We start from the raw sequence: 17,080 nt of genomic DNA, 5'->3' as shown, positions 1-17,080 counted from the left end.
AGGAGGAAGAGGCAGGCAAATCTCTGTTAACTGAGGAACAGCTTGGTCTACACAAGCTTCAGGCCAGTCAGTGGCTACATAATGAAAATCTGTCTTAAAATAATGTAAGTACTTTACTTTTCATTCACTGGCACTGACTATTCAAAATAATCCAAACTCATGTACACTGATTTTATCCAAACTGATAATATGAATTGTATTTAGCATATATATTATACTGTCAAACAGAACTAAACCTCCCTTTGGCTAATGGCATCAAGGAAAAACTAAAAGTACATACAAAACTTCTAGACTCTCCGATGACATGCTTGGCAGAGCCTAGTTTAACTCTGTGAACGTAAAGATGAAATACAAAAACCTAAATTTCATAATGAACTAAATAAAATTAACATATCAGATCTTTCACCTCCCATATCCATAAAAACCTCACAGAAGTTAACAAGTGTTTTTGAAAACTGGATTCTAAACAGATTCCTCCAGAAACAGTTCAAAATTGGGTGACATAAATTAGACAATAAGTAGGTGGTTTACCAAACCACTTACTATAATAAATTGTTTTTTTCTACAATGCAATTAAACTTATTGCCTAACTTCAGGCTAGTGTTATCAAGACCCACTCCCCAAAAAGAAAATAAAAAATAAAACATGTCTTTGTATTGCAAACTCTTGGTGACTCATGTTAATGCTAGATATTGATTTCTGAAGCAAATTTAAGAATAAAAGTAACAAAAATAAACACAAAGACCTTTAAAAATCAGTAGGATCTGTCAGTTTCAATGTATATTTCTGTTCTTCCTTGACCTTATGTATCCATGATCACTGGTTCTTGGTTACTCAAAATGGTTTATTTAGTTTTTCTTTTCAACCTAGTACTCCCTGTTTTTCCTTTTTCCTGTTTCTACAGCCTACTTTAATATGCAATTACTTCATTGTTAGTCATAAAACCAAATCAGATAGTATATATGGAATTCATTTACTGTTCAAATGGGATAAATTCCCTCTCAAAATATGTAATTCTACAGAGTTTAAATGTAAAGCTAGAGTCTACCATAGTAGCTAATACTCCTACTTACAAGTCTTGCCCCTTGAGTCTTTCTGAAGAGCCAGCTCCAAACCTAGTATGCTTTCCATAAAGTTACCAGCACTAATCTGGGCAGGCACTGGTCTCAGAATGAGACTGGTGATTATGGCTTACATTCATTAGAGTGATGTTTGAATTTTAAATCATATCTGCTATATACTAGTTATGTAACTTTGAATGACATCATTTCCCTTTCTTAGCCTTAGTTGCATTTATGAGTGAGATAATAAAGGTTCTTGTTTCATAGAAATGTGGAATTAATGTGAAAGACTGCAGATACAATCCATGCACAGCTCAAAGTAAACATTCAATATTGCGGACTCCAACTGATATGATGGTTATTTTTTATTAATTTTATTGAACTCTATATTTTTCTCTCTTTCCCTCTTCCTTTCCCCACCCAACCCTCTCCCATGGTTCCCATGATCCCAATTTACTCAGGAGATCTTGTCTTTTTCTACTTCCCATGTAGATTAAATCCGTGTATGTCTTTCTTATGGTCCTCATTGTTGTCTAGGTTCTCTGGGATTGTGATTTGTAGGCTGGTTTTCTTTGCTTTATGTATAAACACTACTTATGAGTGAGTATATATAATTGTCCTTTTGGGTCTGGGTTATGGTGGTTATTTTTATTGACAACATTTAATATGAGAATAAAAACTTAATTTTCCTTTCAATGTGATTGATTGCCACTAAAAATTCTGCTTATCTTTATCTTCTTCAGGCACATCTACAATAATTCTAAAATACATGTGTAGAATGTCATTTAACATTCCCAAATATTTCTCTCAATCACAATTATCTTTTCAACATTTACACACATCAAAACATACCAGTTTTTGAACCTCATGGTGGTTGATACATAATTTTTCTTGAAACTCCTATTAGAAAAGTTACTGTAAATGGCCCTATGAAGTGACTGTAAAATGCTCCATGATTAGTAATCAGGTACCACTGGAACTGTGGACAGGTGAAGGAAAGAGGAAGGATTCAGAACTGTACGTATTTCTGCAAATGATGTTTGCATTTGTGAATAGGTGCTGTTTAATAGCTTTAAGTTCTCAAAACCATTCATACCAGCAAAAGAAATGTATGTCAATTAAAGAAACTGACTGAAATTTTAAGTGAAAACCCCAAGGTTATTATAAAACAATGGTCTATTAATTCTTTTCACATGAATTACAAGCAGTTATGTGTTTCAGTATACAACAATGTAGTATTTTCAAAGCCTTTTCTACCACAGATCCTTTCCACTATTCTACACCAAAAAAAAAAAAATCAGATTTCTTTACCTTTATTATCATTCCTCTTATGTGAATCTATTCCTGGATGGGTATAATGTAGGATCAAAAATCAAATACAATAATTAAACATTACAAGTTAAATAAAATCAACATGGAAATGGAGCTTAGATACTCAATTATTAGAGTAGGGGTATAAAAGCCAAACTCACCTTTCTTCCTTGAAGATATGTATCTATTCATCAAGACATTTATTGTATAGAATTGGAAAATGAGTGTTGGATAACTCATTCTATTATTGCCATCTTTATTCAATTAAACAACTTCATGTTGGATACAAAGAATAATCAATAAATTCTATTATTAATATAGCTTCCTGAACTAGAATGAGTTTGTAGAAAAATGTATGCAAACTAATAAATTTATTCTTACTGATTATAAAAGATAACAAGTAACTAATATTTTGTCTACATTTATAGTGTGCTGTTTTTGAAAGCAAGTATCACTATATTGAGACATATTACATATAACAGAACATGTCAAAGGTCATACAATTAGTCAACAGCAGCCTCTACGAACACGATATGCAATAATGTAATAGAATTAAAGTTTAATATGAGAAGGACTGAAAAGGCAGATAATTTCATAAGTTTTAAAGTCCTCTTCTGACAACCTTCCTCAGGACCCAGCAATACCACTTTTGGGTATATATCCAAAGGATGCTCAATCATACCACAAGGACATGTGCTCATCTACGTTCATAGCAGCACTCGTAGTCATAGCCAGGATCTGGAAACAACCTAGATGCTCCTCGACCAAAGAATGGATAAGGAAAATGTGTACTTTTTATACAATGGTGTACTACACAGCAGAAAAAAATAATGGCATCTTGAAATTTGCAGGCAACTGGATGGATCTAGAAAACTTTATATTGAGTGAGGTAACCCAGACCCAGAAAGACAAATATCAAAGTACTCACTCATAAGTGGCTTTTAGACATAAATCAAAGAAAATCACCCTACAATTCACAACCCCAGTGAATGTAAACAACAATGAGGACCCTAAGAGAGACATACATAGACTAATCTATATGGGAAATAGAAAAAGACAAGATCTCCTGAGCAAATTGGGAGCATGGGGGCCATGGGAGAAGGTTGAAGGGGAGGAGAGAAGAAGGGAGGGGAACAGAGAAAAAAGTATAGCTCAATAAAATCAATAAATAAATAAAATAAAACCCTCTTCTGAATTTAATTAAAACATTTACTTAACTATCTATTACCAGGGAAATAATTTTAAAAGACCAAAATTGGCTAGAATTAATGAAAATTTATATGTGTGTATCTATATGTAAATACATATATATATTAATGAAAACATATGTGTATATATAGATACACACACATATATATGTGTTTAATAGAAACCACAGACAAGGACATCTCTAATGTCTAAAGAAAGCTAGAGATGTATTGCACATGAGAAAGAGAGGGCTGGGTAAGAAATAAGGTAAGGAAAAGGGGAAACAAGGGAGGGGGGTAAAGAAGGGAGGTACCATGAGAGAGGGGAAGAAGGGAAGGACAAAAGGAGGGAGGAAGGGAGGGAGGGAAGGAGGAAGGGAGGGAGGGAGAGAAGAAGGGAAGAAAGGGTGAGATATAAATACAATGGCCGGTTTGGTTTAGTTTTGTCAATCATTAGAGGCTCTTATGGCTCCTGTTACAATGGCAATCAGAATTCTAAAAACGAAGGTACTGAGAAAATGAATTTCTGATCATTTATAAAAAAGCCCCAGTGTAGAAATAGGCAAATCTCAAGAAACTTACCAATGAGAGCATGATAATGGGCACCAAGAAATGCAAATCTAAAAATACCAATCTTTTTAGTCTTTTGTTAAATAAAAATTTTTTCTTTAAAAACAAAAATCAAAAGCAATAGAAAAGAGATTTAGTATACTCAACTCTAAACTGTATGTATATTTTTCCTGAAGTACATATTCATGAGCTGACAATAAAGACAGGCTGGCTGCTTTGTTAGACTATAGTTCTGTTTACTTCATACTGTCAAAAGTGGATTTTGACACTCAGTATTAATATTGCTATTTTTATTGATATAATCAGCACTGCTATAAATAATTTCTTGCCTGTTATATCTAAGTATATCATTATAAACAGCAATATTAAGACATCTTTTCCTTAGATGGTACTTCAGAAATAGGCTGCTGATCTAAAGAACCAAGGTGACCTCAAGATATAGAAATTACTGGGAAAAAATAATAATGCTGCCCTGTCAATAGAGACTGTTTTGTGTATGACTTCACTAAACAAACTAGTTTATATTTGTTTGAAACTGAAGTTTCTCACCAATCTGCTGTTTCAATTTCACATCACACCATATTGTACCTAAAACAGGCAATCTGGATTCCTATTGCTACTTTTTTTTCTTCCAAACAGCTCAGGAATTTGCTTAAATATAAAGCTTGACTCTATAAAGAAAAAAAAAATTAAGACACCCAAAATTGAGACTGGATGGGTGAAAATAAGCATGTTTGAAATCATTTGTATAATTGCTAGCGGGTGGCCAAACCACTTGTGAGTTTTTGATCATTACATGAAAGCAAAATCAAAACATATTTTATCTTGCCTCTAGATCTCATCAGCTGTGACAATAACCTTATCTGGCCTTGAATGGTTTGTTCATAAAACAAAGTGAGGTCACTGACCCAGTACACACTCAACACAGAGTATGAAGGCCAAAACAAAGTGACAATACAATTCAAAACAAGTTTGTAGAGATTTTAGACTAGTATATTAAAACCTCCCTTTGTCTCTATCACTTGACAGATGGTTAGCCCTCACACAGCCTAGTATCTCTGGCAAAGAAATGACTATGTCTAGCCAATAACACCCCAAATTTTGACTTAAAATGCACTGTACTCAGACTTAGACTTACCTTAGAAATGTGAATTCTAATACAATTAGTCGTGTTGATTTTATTATAAAACTTGACACATGTCAGAATCTTATCTTTTGTACTAAGGATATCTCACTTTGTCCCAATCATCTTATGCAGACTCCAGTTCCACGAGCTTCTCATCTTAGTTTTCATTCATTTTATGCACTGCCTGGTAGTCATGCTTTTAAAACTTCCGCAATAACATCTTAGCCCAAAGGATTATAAAATTTACAGAGATTTAATTAGCTTGTGTTTCCATGTTGCTCACAAGAAAGTTCTGGTAACCAACAAACTGTGTCAAACAAAATCACTTGATCACACTGAAAACATTCCATGTCAAGGACCACAGGGCAAGAGAGGGTTTACCCAGCACTACACTGTGTCTTTCTTCATAAACCATTCATCTGTAAACGCATACTCACACACACACACTCATCAACCATTCCTACTAGAATGAGGAAAACAGTATTTTTAACATTCTTTTCACCACTCCTCTACAAGAAAATTCAGCTGAAGTGATTCTACTAGTTTTAAAATCTGTTTTTTTTTTTCCTCAGCCCTCTTATGTAAGCCAAGTATATACATGGGTCTGTATACATACCAGCAAGAAGCAGTCACCTATAGTTAGTTAAAACCTTTATATTCCCTTACTAAAACTACAACTGCAAAAGATTGATATACTTGATTTTTCAAGTACATTCCTTGAATAAATCCTATGCAAAAAATTACCAAGTACTTTAGGATCTGTTTTATCACTTAGCTAACAAGATCATGCTACATAGGAACTTTACAGCAAATGTGAAATCACAAGATTTTATACAAAGCAAAATTCCATTTATTCCAAAGACATGATCAAAATTATGAATGATTTAAAACCCCTATCTGTCAAAGACTGCTGAAATTTTATGAAACTATTCCACAATAACAAAGACCACAAATAATTTAAATAAACTGAGTTCTTCCTCTATTATTTGGCAATCGTAAACATGTTCTACACCTTCAAACTTGATATAGCGGTATGGGGCCTGATGATGAAACTCCACAAAAAACAACAATCTCCCCTTTGCTTCACTGTCTCAAGTATTCAGAACTGTCTTCCACGAGCTGATGCTGACGCCACCCGTGTAAAAAAAAAAAAAAAAAAAAAAAAAAAAAAACAGGATTAGTTCACTTCTGTATCACAAATGTTTGAGAAGTTTCTCCTTACCACTTAACCTGAAGAGATCTGAAATAATTTAAAATTCATTTATGTTATAAATCATTTACAAGAATTTAGTTGTAGCTTTTATTGTTTTTCTAAAATGCTCTCATTATTCCATCTAGGCTTTTATCTAGGAAGTCCAATTTGTCTATAAAGTCTCCTGAAAACTTGCACAAATGACACAAAAATAATTCATTTAAAATTATTTTTCTCCTCTATTTTCTTCCTATATCAAGGAATCAAATTCTTATAGGTAAACGGGAATAGGCGGTGTGTCTCAAAACTTTTCTACCTAAAGACGAAAAAGGCAGGCATCAAGTCTAACAGCCCTAAGCCACCACTCTAGCTCTCAGGATAAAATGCCTCTCTTCCTCCATCATTGCACTACTTTCAAATTGTACCTAGCCAATAAACACCACATCTGTATCGCTATTTTCTTGGTATAGTGATAGTCCCAAAATGTTGGCCTACCTAGACAGATAAATATAAAGGCAACTTCCATGAAACGGTTAATTCTTAATCATTTTTAAGCTTCTTTCTCTAGCCCAACAACATTAGAAGTAAATCGGGAAAGGGCATCATTGCTTTGGAGTCCGATAGGCAGTATACCTGTCACTTGATCACGACATCTAAAGGAGGCCTGCATGTCATTCATCGTAAGACCTGAAATCAAAGCCCAAAATACTCCATTGCTTGACTCATTAGGCAGCTCAGCCGTTTCCAGAAAACTCCAGTTTCTACTCTTCATCTGTTCAGTACCATTTGTCCTCAAACATAAAGCTCTGCAACCCCAATCTTGGGATCTAACGCTAGAGGACAGATTGGAACCGGCAGGGATTCAACAACCATTCGAAACCTTGCTTGGGAGGAGTCAAGAGGCGATGGCACTGGCGTAGCACCATGTACTACCTGTGTACGGACTCGGATGAGTTAGTAAGAATTCCATGGAGCAAGGGAATGAGACTCAGTGACTTGTTTGTTGGCTTGTTTCTTCCTCTTTTTCCTATGAGCCGAGTTATACTTAATTGTAAAGCAAAACTACAGAATGTAGTCAAATCCTGACATGTCACACACATTTGTGGACTGGCAGAGAGGGTGGGGTCTATTCCCAGGATCTGGTAAAAGGTCCTTGAGATAGGAGCTGAACCAGAAACAAAAGCAAATTATCTGTGAATTTAAGTTGTCAGTGACTCCTCGAATTCAGAGCTCACACTATTTTCCACAAAACGATAATTGTATTTTTTTAAGTTTTTCAAAGGCAACAAGTTGCATCAGTAACTCAGAACACTGTTCACTTGAAAACACTGTATACTCTGAGATTCTGATCAGCAGAGATTCCCATGTGGCCAGAGTGAGAACATTCCACGTTAGTCACATTTGGTACTTTTAGTGTTTAAAAAATAGTAAAGGCAATTTTCACTGTCTACAGAGGTAACATGTTCAACTTAAGTCTGGGCCAATGATTCTGAGGACAGTACTACACACCCACAGGCTTCCAAATTTTTTCCTATCCCATTCAGCTTTCTGCTAGAGAGCTGTCATGCCTCTGCCGACCTCATTTGACCCGGTTAGGAGTAAGAGATCATCGGATTACCGAGCTAGGTAGCGTAGCTGTACGCCATATTGTGTTTTTCGCTAATGTTTATAGTCTGTGTGTGCGCCTAACATATGCTTGTGCAAGTGTGTTTATCAATATAACTTTTACGAAATCCTTGCCTCCTGCCTCTTCTGCATCCTTAGGAAGGGGAGGGGCTGAAGGGGACCCAGAGAGCCACACACAGAGAAATGCATTAAAAACAATTAAGAAGACCATGTTTGAACTTCAAACCCCCCCCCCAATATTTGGGGGCGGGCTGTTTTTTGTTATTTGTTTTGTGTCTCAAGGTATGAAAGACCGTTAACATTTTTTCCTAACTACTCTCGAAGTAGCCCAGAGGCGAGAGGAGGACAGGGCTCATCTCTTGCCAAGCCCCCCTAGTCTCTCGGAGCCAGCCGAGCAGGCGGGGCCAACCGTCCCGCCCCGGGTTTACTAGAAGCCGGTCCTCCGCGCAGGCGGACAGCGAACGGGAGGAGAGAGGGAGAGAGGGAGGGAGAAGAGAGGGGCGGGAGCCGGCGGCGCCAACAGATCCGGAGCCCCGGCCAGTGCCCCTCAGCTCCTCTTCTGGGAAGCCGCGGCTCCAGGCGCGGGGAGGAGAGGAGAGAGAGAGACAGGACACCGTGGCAGCGACCGGACGCCCCGCCCGAGCTGGCCGCCGACCCTCCCCGCAGGGTCGCGCGAGGCCGCGGGGAGGGAGCGAGGAGGGGCGGCGGGAGGGCTGACGGGGCGGGGCCGAAGCCCCGGGCTGCGGCTCGGAACTCGCGCCGCGGCCCCACCCCGCCCCCTCCGCCGAGGCCCGCCACCCCCGACTCCCCGCGACTCGCAGACGCCCGGCCGCGCTCCGCAGGCACACACCCCTCCCTCCCGCCCGCCCCACAACAAATTAGAGTTTTTGGCGTTACCTCCTCGCGCTCTTTAATCTTCTTTCCTCAACTCCTAAACTTCCCCCCGCCCCTACTTCTTCGGCTGAAGGCCCACATTGGGCGCCTGAAGCCGCGAACCTCCAGCTTGGACGACTATTGGGTGGATCTCATGCCACTCTGGGCTTCAACGGTCCAATAATGATTGGACGGCCCTCGTGAGGTTGCCGCCCATAAACAAAATGCACTCTTCCTCCTCCCCTCCGCGGCCCCGCCCCTAACTGCCCCTTCCCTCATCTCTGTCATCTTTGATTGGCCTACGAGGCACCCAATCCGCTATCTCAGACATCGATTGGTGGGCGGAAACTTCATTCAGAACATTTTTAACAGCCTATTGGTCAATGGTCGCAACCCCTGCCGCCCACCAGCGCCCTGTGGAGAGCGGCCAGTCGTCCCTCCTTGTTCAGTGATCCAAGAGCTGGGATACTATTGGTTGATAGAGGCCGTCAGACCGGACTGTAGTGACCGCTGATTGGCCGAGACAGACACGATCAAGTTTGGTTGTTTACTCCGCCGCTTCCCCTCCTTCCTCCTCCAGGTTCCCGCCCCCTCCCGACTGCTTTTACTTTCTACGCATTTCTATTTCCTCCTTTATTTATTTATTTGTGATAAACTTAAATGACCCGAGGATAGAGGCGGGACTCGAAGAGTGGCTGGAGGATGACTGGCGGCGGCCTGGGGCCAATTGTCGCGGGGGCTGCGGGGTGAGGGGCAGCGGCGGCGGCCAGTGAGAGGCAGGTGTCTGCCGCGCGCCGCCTATGGAGCCGGGATGCCCCAGCGGAGGCGGCGGTTACCCGCTGTCTGGCGCGCCGGGATGGGGCGGGAGAAGTGGGGGGGACGGCGGGGGGGGGGGGGGGGGGGGGGGGGGGGGGGGGGGGGGGGGGGGGGGAGATACAGTGCAGGGAGGAGGGGTGTCGCGGTCGCCAGCCGCGGCTGTCCGAGCGAGCGGGAGGCTCCCAGCGGTGGGAGGGACCAGCGGCCCTGGGCGCCAGAGGCCGGAGCCTTGCTGGGACTCCGAGCGAGTGTGTTCCTACAGAAAAATACCATGTAAAACAGTCTGCAGAGAGCCGCCTTTAATATCAATGAGGATTTATTATCCTACCGGAAAAAGCAGATTATGTTTCTTATTACTAAACGCCTGAAGTACTGACGACCCAACTGGAGCCCACAAAATTCAATATCCTGGGAGCGAGGAGGAATAAAGCAACACGGAAAATTAAATGCAGTTCAGATGCTCCAATAAAACCTTCATCTTCATCCATTTGTCACTCAGCTCAGTACTCCCCAGAGCCAAATTCTAACAAATACTGGTCAGGCAAGGGCGGGGTGGAGGAGGAAGGGGGGGTGAGGCCCGAGGCCAGCAGGAAGCCAAGGATAGATTCCTGAAAAGAATTCCTTAAAAGGACTAAGATGGAAAAAAGAATAGCTTTTCACTCTACAAAGAAAAAGCATTCCTGACGAAATAAAAAGTAGTACTTTTTAGGGAGCTTAGTTGTCACTAAAGGGATTCGTCAGAAACACAGGCATACAAAGAAACTGTTATTTGTAATATTAGTTATTAGTACAGACAACAATGTTATATATTGTGGACCTGATACATAGCTTCCGGTAGACTTGAAGTAAGTTTAGATCTGGAATTAACCTAGGATTTCTTGACACATACCGAATAGTTTTAACACCAACTGCTTGCTTTTACTAAGTAGAAGTCTGGTAGACCGTAGCAAAACCAGCCCTGATAAGAAAAAAAAGCACATGGCCTTGACTTCTTTAGTATTTAGGTCCGTCTTGAAGATTATGGATGTGGCTGTCAGAATCCAGAAAATGCTTTAAAGATAAGAGAAGCTAAGGACGTTAACTGAGTGTAGAAAGATGTTTTTAAATTTGTGTATGAGCCTTAAACGTTTTTCAGTAAATAGCCCGGGCAGAACAGTCCACTTTACATGAGAAAATTAGGTCAAATTTAACAAAAGTGTTCAAGTAGTTAACCCCATAACTCTAAAGAGGAAATGGCTGCTTCAAATTCTTAAAACTCATCGTTTCTTAGCAATATTTAGAAACACTTTACAGTGGTCTGGAAACGTGATGACTTTGATGAAGAGGCATAAGGACAAGGCTGTACAATACCTAAAATCAAATGACAGTGACGAGGTAAGGCCTTCCTTGGGTGTTACTACTGCCTGCATGTTTTAATGCCTAGCTCTGTTGTTAAAATGCTTTTGATGCTGAGGAGTATCTGTGTTCATATTCACATTGCCCAGCTGTTCTGACTATTGTGTTTTTACTCTCCCCAGATGCAAACAGCCCACCCTTATGGTGGGGCATGAGATGCTTTCTTCTTTAGCATGTAACAGAACTGATGATAAGAAGAGGGATTTTTGGTGGGCTATTTGTTAATTCATTCAACAAACACTAAGTGTATGTACATCACACTGAATAAATTTTTAAATGGAGAGTAATATGGAAACTAAGACTGGACTTGGCTTTTTTTCTCCAGAGTTCTCTGCTTCTTAGAAGAAAAAAGGAGTAACCAGTTACTATGCTGTGTGTATGTGCTGTATATAGAACGTAGGAGTATATAAAATACCACCCTGCTAAAAGTTGGGAATACCTAGAATTTACTGAACTTATCACTATATTGAATTCAAAAGTTAAGCAGAGCAGATCAGTCCCCGCTCTCAGAGGACTAAAGAGGGCACCTAATATATTTAGCAAAAAATATATAATGCCCTATATGTCATAATTGTATAAGCTATATAACATTCAAATAATAACACCAGTAGCAGAAACACAGTCTCGATGATATGACAAATAAAATGCCATATAATATCAGAGATTATAAAATATTTACATCTGAGAGAGAGTTAAGGGACCCTCAGTCACCAGTACTCAAAGGAAGCACAGGATAAAAGCAGTAAATGTAAAACATAATGAAAGTCTCAGCAACTTCTTGAACTCATAGACCCAGTTTTTCCTAAAACCAACTGTTCTCTGTGATGACTGCTCTTACTGTCAACTAGAGACGGTTTTTAGATCCATTAGGGAATTTATAAGCCTGTATGTAATACAAATCACTTAATATTTGTAGCAGTTTGTGAATAGGCTCTGCTTTTCTATATATGACCTCACTATTTTTTTTTTAAAAAAAAAAGCACATTAACAGCTACGAAAATATGAAAATAGAAATCTTCCTTTCCTAGGAGCATAAAATTGAACTAGACAGCAAAATTTGTCAGGACAATATGTAAAACATTAAGGTTAGATGATTCATATTCAAAGCCACTTAAGGAGGGCGCTTGTAAACACACATGCACCCCAGATGTGAAACAAGTTCTGCCCGCACACACTTTATATAAAATCCTGAACCAGCAACCCCACGATGTGGAAGTGTGAAGCTCTTCATGCAGTTTCTTCCTGGAGCTGTGGAAGCTTCCCCTGCTGTGCTGGGGACCCAGTCTCTCCTTCCCATGTCGGTTCTTTGTTCTCTTTAAGCTTTGCTGTAAACGGAAGAGTTATGCCAAAACCATAAGCAGTTTCCAACAAAACTTCACCTAATTAGGATAGAATGTACTCAAGAATGTGATGCCAGGAGAAGAGGAAGAAGGGCAATATAGATACAGATATTTATGGAGTGGTGTACTGATTACTGGGGGGGGGGAGCCCATTATGGATAGGAGGTGGGGGATATAATTGACAGTTTTATTTAAAATGCACACGTGGATGTGGGGAGAAATGCTGTGGAACAATGGTCTTGTACCTTGTCACTTGTATTGTTTTAATAAAATGCTGATTGGCCAGTAGCCAGGCAGGAAATATAGGTGGGGCAACCAGGCAGGAAGTGGAGGCAGGGCAACAAGAACAGGAAAATTTTGGAAAAAAGGAAAGACTCAGTCTGCAGTCGTAACCAAGACAGCAGAGGAAGCAAGATGAAGATGTCTCACTGATAAAAGGTACCAAGCCATGTGGCTGACATAGACAAGAATTATGGGTCAACGTAGGATGTAAGAGTTAATAAGAAGCCTGAGCTAATAGGCTAACCAGTTTATGATTAATATAGACCTATGTGTGTATCTTTGGGACTGAACGGCTGCAGGACCAGGCGAAACAGAAATCTCTGCCAACAAAGGAGGATCAGTACTCACACAGGAAAAACAAAAACAAGAAATAAATTTCCAGCATGAGGGAAGACCAAGGAAACCACTTGAATCCATGGACCCAGATGTGCTAAAACCAGATCAATCTCTGTGATATCAATGTAATGGGTTTAAAGGCAGGTAGGTTTAAAAAAATGATTTTACCTGGTGACAGAGGTCACAAAGCCTTTGAACTGAGCTAAAGCCAGATTGTACCTATCAGTAAAGGCTATCACTCGGGAAGAAGAAGTACAGAGGACATTTGAGAGATTAGTTCCTGTGTTTAAATGATGCAGTCCAAACTATCCTAGCAAAACTTCATCTGTTCTCAATTTGCTCTCCAGAGAAGATTTGTTAAACACCCCCGCTCAGTTGCTCCAATTTTTAATATATTAGTTAGAATTTTAATGTTTCCAGGCTCATGAAATATACCTAAATAAGAATTGTTTCAGATGCCAAGTTCTTTTAAAGTTTTTTAACAGGATGCCTAACTGAGACACAAGTTGTAAATATGTAAATATGTTCTACTTAACTTTGCTTTCCTGGTGTATTAAGAAGGCATATCCCCCCCTGTCTGGTCATACACAAGGAATTAGGCATTTTTCCTTGCTTTTTAAATGTCCTTGCTTTTTATCATGTTCTTCAAATCCTGCTGCATAATGTACAAATAGTATTGGAAATTCTGCAACTACACCACTGTAATTTTGAATGAAAATATCATTGAATACATATATACATACATACATATACATATATGCATACATACATATACTATATACACAATCTGGTGAGATGGCTCAGTAGGTAAAGGCACAGACCACCAAGACCTGACAATCTGAATCCGGTCCCTGCAGCTCCCAAAGCAGAGAACCAGTTCCCAGACGTTGTCTTCTGACATCCATAGGCAACATGGAATACTCATGCGCACACACACACACTTCAGTAGATGATAGATAGATAGATAGATAGATAGATAGATAGATAGATAGATAGATAGATGTAAACAAGTAATTCTTTAATTTTCAAAAGAAAGCTTCCAGAGAGGAGATTTAAAAAAAAAATCAGCAAGAAAGAAAAATGAAGCCTCATGAGTGCCAAACCTATATGAGATTTAGCTCTTAGCCCTAAAGCCTCTCAAAGCTCTTAATATTAATATATATAGTCTTTCTTTGTCTTGATGGTGGTTTTAGAAAGGGGAGCCCTTAAGCCTGCTTTGGAGCCTAGAGTCTAGAGCAACCTATAATTACCGGATGGCATCAAACAGAAGCAGCATTAAGCAAATACTAAGAAGACAGTATATTCAAGTCAGTTTTTAACTTCGCGTGAACATTTTAGTCAGTGCTAGCTGTTAAAACAGGCATTTTTTTTTGTTTGAACCAAAAGGTAAGAGTTCTTCTGACCAGTAGTTATTCAATTCTGAAAGAACGTGCTGTTTGCTTCATTCCTGTTCTGTTTTCAAATTTATTTCTCATGATAGGCTTTTCAGTAAAAGAATACACAAATAATTTCTCAGAGTCCCTGTATCATACAACTTAGAGACAATATGGAATTAGGAAGGAATGCATTTTGCAAGTAGAATAGACCCACCTTGTACAAATATAAATGAAAAGAACACTACATTGATTTGCACTAAAGTAGGTACCTCAAGAGATGTCAACAGCAACCAAATGCTCTTGTTCTCTTTTAAGTGGCTTTGTTTTATTTCAATTGATGTGATTATCATATAATAGCAAAAATGGTAAAAAAGCTTCAGGTATTAGCTACACGATCATCAGCACAAATGTTAATTAATAGCAAATAAGTTTATTGGTTCATGCAACAGATAGAAATCCAGATGTAGTGGTGATTTGGATGAGGTTTGAGCAAATTTCTGGGACACATTTGCATACTTTTTGTGTACCATCTGAAGCTGTTGTAAGGGTTCACATCCCTGTGGATACACATGGCACCAAAGCAAAGTGACCAATCTTTGAACAACTGGTCAGTAGTCCTTTTGGCAGTCTGAAAGAAAATGTTCGCCATAGGGAGTGGCTCTATTAGGAAGTGTGGTTTTATTGAAGTAGGTGTGCCCTTGTTGGAGGAAGTTTGTCACTGTGTGGGTGGAACTGGAGGTTTCCTATGCTCAAGCTACACTCTGTGGCACACAGTTGCCTCTGCTGCCTGCAGATCAAGATATAGAACTCTCAGTTCCTTCTCCAGCACCATGTTCACCTGCAAGCAGCCATGAAGATAAAGGTCCAAAACTGAAACTGTGAGCCAGCCCCACTGAAATGTTTTCCTTTGCAAGAGTTGCCTTGGTAATGGTGTCTCTTCTCAGCAATAGAAACCCTAACTAAGAGAGTTCTATATTTTATTCTGTGAATACCAATGTCATCCATTACCTATCCTGGATCTAGCATCATGGGAAAAGAGTATTTGAACTCTGCTGGCTGGTTTCTACTAAGCTGGAGAACCCTCAAGAGTAGGAGTTTTATTAGTATGTCCCAAGCCCAGTGGTTTCTGTATGAAAGATGAAAGGTCAGATGGAATGAGGAGAAAGTAACAGTTCAAGATACCAGGATGTATCTCTGTTGTTTCATCCTGGGTTTGCAAGTTTGCAAGCTAAGGCTTGCTCGAGTCTCTGGTTCTTCAAGGTTCCATTGGATTGAGAGGAAAGGTTGAAAGGAGTTCTGTGGGCAGAGAGGTGTTTGGAAGTGAATCTGAAAGACCTCCGGAGCTGGGAGACTCTCACTCAAGTCTCGGGATAACACGACCCCCCAGGAACTCACGAGTTATCATCCTTGCTGAAATCACACGAGGTTTATTGACAGGACAGGAACCAGTGCACTGGGGCCGAAACTCATTTCCCACGCAGGGGTAGAGAGTTCGAGCCTGAATAGCTGGGAGAAGGTGTATTTAAGGGAAGAAACCACAACCAATAATCCCAAGGGGGTAGGGAAGGCATCACTGGAAAATTCCAAAAATATCACTGATCATTGAAAAATTCCGAAAATACCAGTGATAATCACAAGGGGGTAACTCCCTGTTTCTCAATATTGTTCTCAAGATTATAACCTAACTTTATCTTCAGCTAGTTCCTAAAACAGTCACTGAACTGGCTAACCTAGATTTTTGGCTTTTCTCTTCCAGCTAGAGGGCATGGATTTATCCAGGTCTTTCAAATACAAACAATAGTTGTGTACTATAGAGGATCAGTTTGGAGATGCTTTAGGTTCACTTCCACACTGCTAGAGTAAAGTGCCTTTCTCAATAAGACAAGTCACAAAATGTTTTAGTTTCCTATACCAGTGTATACAAAAGTTATTTGTTATGCATCATGTCTGCAAAATAATGTATGTAAAAAGACTTGGCTATTAAAGTTCTAGTGGCCATTGGAGCTTCCAATGAGTCGACCATTTTGCTACTGTGAGGTTGAGGCTCTGTATTGATGGGCACTCATAGAGCAACATTGATTTTGGGAGAAATTTGACTGTAAAATAAAACAGTAATGAAGTTTGTTTCATCAACTGACCATCCCATGAAAGATTTCTGGGTAGGATGTGATGAAATTTGATAGTATTTTGTCCTCAATCAAACTTCTTTTGAAAATAGGAGACAATCTTTGCAAATTCTAGCACTACTTTGTCAACTAAATTGATTCAATGACACAAATTATTTGTCATTTCAACAACAATCACAGTATATTCTATCTCAAAAAATAGCATTCACTGCCTATCTGTAAGTAGCTACTCAATATCTGTTAAAGTTCCATTACAGAATTATAGCAATGTTGAAATAGGAGCGGCGGGGCTGCGTCCCCAACACCCCGGCCGCTTGGCTAGCTCATGCCCGAAATAACAACACACAAACTATATTCATTTAAGAACTGCTTGGCCCATGAACTCTAGCCCTTACAGACTAATTCTCGCACCTGGACTAGCCCATTTCTAATGATGTGTGTAAGCACCCCAAGGTGCGCTTAC

The 17,080-nt window shown here is 39.6% G+C and overlaps 1 protein-coding gene across 3 annotated transcripts in view; it reads right to left on the bottom strand.

Annotated features, from left to right (window-relative positions):
• Positions 1-9,088, bottom strand: part of Zbtb20 (zinc finger and BTB domain containing 20) — a 752,057-nt gene extending 742,969 nt beyond the window's left edge. For all 3 annotated transcript variants that reach the window (XM_050148761.1, XM_050148757.1, XM_050148765.1), the window contains exon 1: positions 8,971-9,088. The gene's annotated coding sequence lies outside the window, so the exon portion shown is untranslated. The remainder of the gene's footprint in view (positions 1-8,970) is intronic.
• Positions 9,089-17,080: the final 7,992 nt, after the last annotated feature.

This window comes from Alexandromys fortis, unplaced genomic scaffold, assembly GCF_014885135.2.
Source record: "Alexandromys fortis isolate MF-2015 unplaced genomic scaffold, M_Fortis_MF-2015_v1.1 scaffold_4, whole genome shotgun sequence".
In the NCBI taxonomy this organism is placed as follows: domain Eukaryota; kingdom Metazoa; phylum Chordata; class Mammalia; order Rodentia; family Cricetidae; genus Alexandromys; species Alexandromys fortis.
This window is presented reverse-complemented; position numbering and strand designations above follow the sequence as displayed.